Consider the following 6,000-nt stretch of genomic DNA (forward strand, 5'->3'; position numbering starts at 1 on the left):
CGTCGAGGAGTTGAGCATCATGATTGATACTCAACTTGACCGCATAGCTGATCTAGAGCAGAGGTTAGCAGCCGAGAGGGCTAGGTCAGAGGCTGCTCGTGAGGAGTTAGAAAGACAGAGGTCTCGGTTGACTCGAGTAGCTGAGGAGGTACGAGATAGGAGTGCTGGTATCATGGCTGACGCCACTATGATGATAGACGAGGTCATGGGTATCATTCAGGGTACTGCTCAGGCGGGTGTTAGGGAGGACCCGGAGGAGGATCCGGAGGAGGACGTTGCCCCTGGCAGCCCTGCTGAGGGTTAGACTAGGTTTGATTTGCTTGTAACTAAGTATTCGGGGTTAGATAGGGTGACACTAGTTTAGGTCATAACATTTTGTCTTGTTTGATGGCCTACTTTTGAGGTACTACATCCCTATTTTTGGTTTAAGAGATTGTTTGTATATATTTGTTAAACTTATGTGCCATACTTTTGGAGAGCACCCTAATTTGCTATTTGTATGAACCTCGGTATGTGAATATATGTTAAGTGTTTTCTTTTACTTTTCCTCAATGTTCATGTTGATGTTTTTTTTTAATTAATTAAAATATCCTCGCTTAATTGCTTTATTTCATCAATAGGCATAACTAGGTTATGGATCGGCATGTTAGAGGTAGAGAACGTGGGAGATCAACTAGACAACACCTCGAGGTTGGTGGTGATAGGGAACCTGAGGTCAATCAAGACCATGGTCAAGAGGGCGTGGCCGGAGACCAGTGGCCACCGCGATCAATAGAATAACTGATGTCTTAGAGTGCATGACTGAGCACCAAGCCCTTGGACCAGTGCATCACCAAGGAGGCCCAATCGATACTGAGGATCGGGCATTAGAGAGAATCTTGAAGTTTGGACCTCCTAAGTTTTATGGAGGACCAGAATCTGAGGTAATAGAAGGTTGGTGGGAGAGGATCTCTGATATTTTTGCAGCTCTGAATTATGCGGAGGAGAGACAAGTGGCTTTCGCAGCATTCTAGTTTGAGGGAGCTGCTCGTTCCTGGTGGAACCTAGCTAGGGTTAATTGGGACAGGAACCATATTCCCAAGACTTCGGCGAACTTCACAAGGGAGTTCAACGCCAAGTTTCTTCCTCCTCTCATCCAAGAGAAAAGAGAGGATGATTTCATCAAGTGTAGGCAGGGGGCGGTGAGTGTCGCCGAATATGAGATTCAATTCACGAAATTGTCCCGTTTTGCTCCTGAATTGGTAGCCACGGAGCAAAGGCATATAAGGAGGTTTGTGCAGGGACTAAACGTGGAGATCCAGGAGGGATTAGCTGCTGTTCGGATAGACACATTTGCTGATGCTGTAGAGAGAGCTCAAAGGGTTGAAGTTGCCAGAGCTCAAGTAAAATCTTTCCAGGCCAAGAAAAGATTTGCCCCTAGCAGCAGTCGGGAGCTGACTTATGCAAATGCTCCACCGGCCAAAGTGGGTCGAGGAACGGGTGGAGTAAATAGTCCTGGAGCACCACGAGGCGCTCTAGCGAGAGGAGTTGGGGCAAGAGGTGCCGGGGGGAGAGATATCGGAGCTAGAGGAGGACCAAGTGGAAGGGGTCAACCTAGGAACGCCTCGCAAGGAGGTCGTGTGACAACCCCTCAGGTAACTTGTGGGTATTGCAGGAAAGCGGGCCATACCGAGGACGGATGCTGGAGGAAAGAAGGAAAGTGCTTGAGGTGCGGAAGCAGCGAGCACCAGATTGCCGGTTGTCCGAAAACACAAGAAGGTGGTACCCCGAGTGCTAGACAAGCCACTTCTAGAGGAAGTAGGCCGAAGGTTCCTGCCAGGGTGTATGCCATAGACGATCAACCCGTACCTGATTCCTCGGAAGTCGTGGAAGGTACTCTTCCAATCTTTCACCGATTAGCTAGAGTATTAATTGATCCTGGCGCAACTCATTCATTTGTGAATCCAACTTTTATGTCCGGAATTGATGTAAAACCTATTAGATTACCCTTTGATCTTGAAGTTAGGACACCCATGGATAATAAAAGCATAATCACTAGCCTGGCCTATAAGAACTGCGAATTCTGGGTTGGAGAGCGTATGATGCTAGTAGATCTAGTCAGTTTGGACATAAAAGGGTATGATGTTATTATAGGAATGAATTTTCTAGCTCATTACCATGCTAAACTTGATTGTAGAGCAAAAGTGTTAGAATTTTGGATTCCCGGGGAAGCAACCCTGAAATTGGATGTGAAAGGCAGGTTAGCATCGTCTGCTATAATTTCGGGAATTTGGGCATGGAAAATGTTGTATAAAGGAGCGCAAGGTTTCTTAGCCTTCCTGATTAATGCTCCCAGTGACCAAGTAAAGTTGGAAGATGTGCCAGTGGTAAGGGAATATCCAGATGTTTTTCCTGAAGAATTAAAAACATTACCTCCAGAGAGAGAAGTGGAGTTCAAGATTGAACTAGTACCGGGAACGGCTCCGATTTCTAAAACTCCGTACCGAATGGCTCCTGCAGAGCTAAAAGAATTGAAAATTCAATTACTGGATTTGTTGGAGAGAGGTTTTGTTAGAGAAAGTGATTCGCCATGGGGAGCACCTGTTCTATTTGTTAAGAAAAAGGATGGAAGTTTAAGGTTGTGTATTGATTATTGAGGATTAAATGAAGGTACAATTAAAAATAAATACCCTCTACCACTGATTGACAGCCTATTCGACCAGCTGCAAGGATCAGTAGTTTTCTCCAAGCTGAATTTGAGGCAAGGGTATTATCAGTTGAAAATTAAGAAGGAAGACATACATAAGACTGCTTTTAATACAAGATATGGACATTTTAAGTTTGCAGTCATGCCATTTGGATTAACCAATGCACCAGCTGCCTTCATGGACTTAATGCAGAGAGTCTTTAAAAAGTACTTGGATCAGTTTGTAGTAGTTTTTATTGATGATATCCTAGTATATTCTAAGACTCGAGAAGAACATGTTAAACACTTGGAGATAGTTCTGCAGATCTTAAGAGAGCATAAGCTGTATGCTAAATTTAGCAAGTGCGAGTTTTGGCTGGAAGAAATTTCTTTTTTAGGGCACAAAGTTTCCAAAGATGGAGTTGCCGTGGATCCGGCAAAAGTTGAGGCAGTCACAACGTGGAAGCAGCTAGAAACTCCAACAGAGGTTAGAAGTTTCTTGGGTTTAGCAGGTTATTACAGGCGGTTCATCAAGGACTTTTCGAAAATTGCTGGACCTATGACAGAGCTGACAAAGAAAAATAATAAGTTCATTTGGACTCCAAAGTGCGAGGCAAGCTTTCAGAAGTTAAAGAAGCGCTTAACATCAGCTCCTGTGTTGGCATTGCCTGACAGAGTAGAAAGTTATGTCGTATACTCTGATGCCTCTAGGGAAGGTTTAGGATGCGTACTAATGCAAAAGGGTAAGGTAGTTGCCTATGCCTCCAGGAAATTGAAGCCTCACGAACAAAATTATCCAACGCATGACCTAGAACTGGTCGCAGTGGTCTTTGCCTTAAAGAAACGGAGACATTACTTGTATGGTGTGACATTTGAAGTTTATACGGACTACAAGAGCCTTAAGTACTTGTTCTCCCAAAAGGAATTGAATTTGAGACATAGGCGATGGGTAGAATTTTTAGAAGATTATGATTGTTCAATCAATTACCACCCAGAAAAAGCCAACGTGGTAGCAGACGCCCTAAGTAGAAAGGCCCAAGTAGCGGGGTTAATGGTAAAAGAATGGGACATGTTAGAAGAGGTTAGTAGTTGGAACCCTCGCTTAGAGAGATTGAAGATTTTATTTGGAAACTTGTCGTTGAAATCACCCTTATTGGAGCGTATTAAGGAGGCACAGAAAACGGACCCTATAATCCAGAAAAATTTGGAGAAAATGCAAAAAAGAGAAAACCTAGACTTTAAATTAGGGTCTGAAGGAATGTTAAGGTTTCGAGATCGAATTATGGTTCCAGTTGATGAAGGGTTAAGAAAAGAAATTTTAGAAGAATCACATCGATCGAGGTATACTATACACCTAAGAGTGAACAAAATGTATCACGATGTGAAAGAGTTATACTGGTGGGACGGTTTGAAAAAGGACGTGGCAGAATTTGTACAGAAATGTCTGGTATGCCAACAAGTAAAAGCTGAACATCAGAAACCCTCTGGTCTATTACAGCCACTAGAAGTTCCCGAATGGAAATGAGAACACATAACCATGGATTTTGTAACGGGATTGCCTCGAAGTCAAAAAGGATTTGATGCGGTTTGGGTGATAGTTGACAGGCTTACCAAGTCCGCACATTTTCTACCTGTGAGCATGAGCTTTTCTTTGGAGAAACTAGCCAAGTTGTACACAGAAGAGATCATGAGATTGCATGGTATTTTTATAAGCATTGTGTCTGATCGAGATCCAAGGTTTGTTTCATGTTTCTGGCAGAAATTTCAAGAGACATTGGGGACCAAGTTAAAATTTAGCACTGTTTATCATCTCCAAACAGACGGGCAGTCAGAAAGGACAATTCAGACTTTGGAAGATATGCTGAGGTCGTGTGTATTGGATTTTGGAGGTAAATGGGGTCAGTATATGACCTTAGTAGAATTTGCCTATAATAATAGCTATCACGCTTCAATTCAAATGGCACCTTATGAGGCATTGTATGGGAGAAGGTGTCGATCTCCGATTCATTAGGATGAAGTGGAAGAGAAGAAAATTTTAGACCCAACGGCTATACTTTGGATGGAAGAAACTCATGAGAAAGTGAAACTAATTAGAGAAAGGCTTCAAACTGCCCAGAGTTGACAAAAGAGCTACGCCGACACAAGGGGAAAAGATTTGGAATTCGAAATGGGAGACAAAGTTTTTCTAAGAGTTAAACCCTTGAAGGGCGGAGTAGTGTCCAAAGAGGGTAAGAAGCTAAAGCCGAGGTATATTGGACCTTTTGAAATTTTGAAACGAATCGGTAAAGTGGCGTATCAGTTGAGGTTGCCTGTGAGCATGGCCAAGGTTCACAATGTATTTCATGTTTCTATGCTCAAGAAATATCACCCCGACCCAAGCCATGTGTTGCAATTGGAAGAAAATGAGGTGGATGAGTCGCTAGCTTACGAGGAAGGACCAGTTAAGATTTTGGAAAGAGAAGTGAAAGAATTGAGAGGTAAGAAAATTCCTTTGGTGAAGATTCTATGGAGAAATCGTGGAATAGAGGAGGCAACTTGGGAACTAGAAGAGGATATGCAGAGAAAATATCCCGAATTATTTCTTTAGAATGTGAGAATTTTGAGGACAAAATTCATTTAAGGTGGGGAGGATGTGAGAACCTTGAAAATATATATATATATATATATATATATATATATATATATATATATACATACTACATTTGCATTTTAGACTTTTAATAAATTTTATTTTCATTTGTTCTTAAGTAAGTATGGAAAAAATATAATAATTCTTATGTTACAAATAATTTAATTGTGCAAAATATTAAACTATTTGAACTTTGCCAAGTTAAAATAATATTTCTTGATTTAGATTGTTTTATTGCTTTAATATTAATTCTTTGAATTCTGATCGCTAATTCTAAGTGCTAATAATGTTAAGTGTCAACGGGAACCTAGAATTAAGACGAAACCGATTTTAGGTCAAAACCCTTTATAATTACACTTAGGACATTAAAATCTCGATAATTGAATTTTGCGAGACTAGTATACTAGTAGGCTATCGAATTTCATTTGGGGTAAAATTTTAGAATTAGATTACAAGTGAGGAATTAAGTGGAAGGTCAGACAAGATGTTAAAAGACCAAATTAGCTTTCCTCCATCTCAAATTAACCATGCAGTCATGGAACCCATTGGGCAAGCTTCAAATCCAAGCACTTCCATCTTTGCCGGTTCCATTCTCCACTATATACACTCCACTACACCAACTTCAATTCACCACAATACTTCCATTTCCATTTCCTTCTTCTACCGTGAACCGAGAGTGAAGTGAGAGAGAGCCGAGCTCTGTATT

Source organism: Coffea arabica, chromosome 2e (genome assembly GCF_036785885.1).
Source record: "Coffea arabica cultivar ET-39 chromosome 2e, Coffea Arabica ET-39 HiFi, whole genome shotgun sequence".
NCBI lineage: Eukaryota > Viridiplantae > Streptophyta > Magnoliopsida > Gentianales > Rubiaceae > Coffea > Coffea arabica.